The sequence below is a fragment of the Pseudomyrmex gracilis genome, unplaced genomic scaffold (assembly GCF_002006095.1).
Source record: "Pseudomyrmex gracilis isolate BER0280 unplaced genomic scaffold, ASM200609v1 scaffold_462, whole genome shotgun sequence".
Lineage (NCBI taxonomy): Eukaryota > Metazoa > Arthropoda > Insecta > Hymenoptera > Formicidae > Pseudomyrmex > Pseudomyrmex gracilis.
The window spans coordinates 82293-83180 of record NW_018021046.1 but is presented as its reverse complement, the minus strand read 5'-3'; positions in this window follow the sequence as shown (position 1 = coordinate 83180).

Here is an 888-nt window from a genome sequence, read left to right as displayed (position 1 = left end):
ATCGCGCCGGACAACATCGAGAGTATCGAAGCAGGTATCCCCACCGTCTTCGATGCTCTCGTACGCATACAAGCGAAAACAGCGTCCGTGTGCGGTTCTCGCTTGTATGCGTACGAGAGCATCGTGGCGGTGGGGATACCCGCTTCGATACTCTCGATGCTGTCCAGCGCGATCTGGCATCTCTGGTCGCGTATCTTCGCAATGAGAGGCACGAGGCCCGAGAAAGGGAGACGCACGAAGTCCAAATATGGGCATAGATAGTCGAGCGTCATTATGCGCAGGCGCATTTACCAAGTGAGTGCGAGTGAGACAAAGCATTGGAAAGTGAGACAGAAATAACGCGAGAAAGAAAAATGCCCAAGCGTGCTTGAATGTTCACCGCATGCGCACAAAGTAGCTGGACCTTGCACGAGAAAGAGGCTACTATATTGTCTGCACCGTAACATTTGAGCTTCAGGGGTATGTTCCAAAATCCTACTTTGGTTACCAAAAACTATAGTACACGTGACGTGAAATATAGCATTTTAGTAACCAAGGTAGGATTTTGGAACGTACCCCAGGTCGGCACCGTACTAGCAATATAGAAGTATTATATCAGAGGTCTAGTTTCCACCGAAACATTAATTCACACCTACTGCGGCGTAGAATCAAATTTAAGTCGATGGAAACACGAATTGCACTCAATTCACTTTTGCTTCGATCTATAAGTTTTACCGGAGTGGCAGCAAATTGACATACAATTTTAATCGGTGGAAACGTTTGAACAGAGAGAAACCTGAGAGCGGCCATCCTATAGTAATTTTTTACGACGGTTTCAGCCGCTGGTTTTAGCCGTATTTCCACAAAAGTGGAACTCAAAGGCCGTTCTACATTAAACGCAAGTCGCAG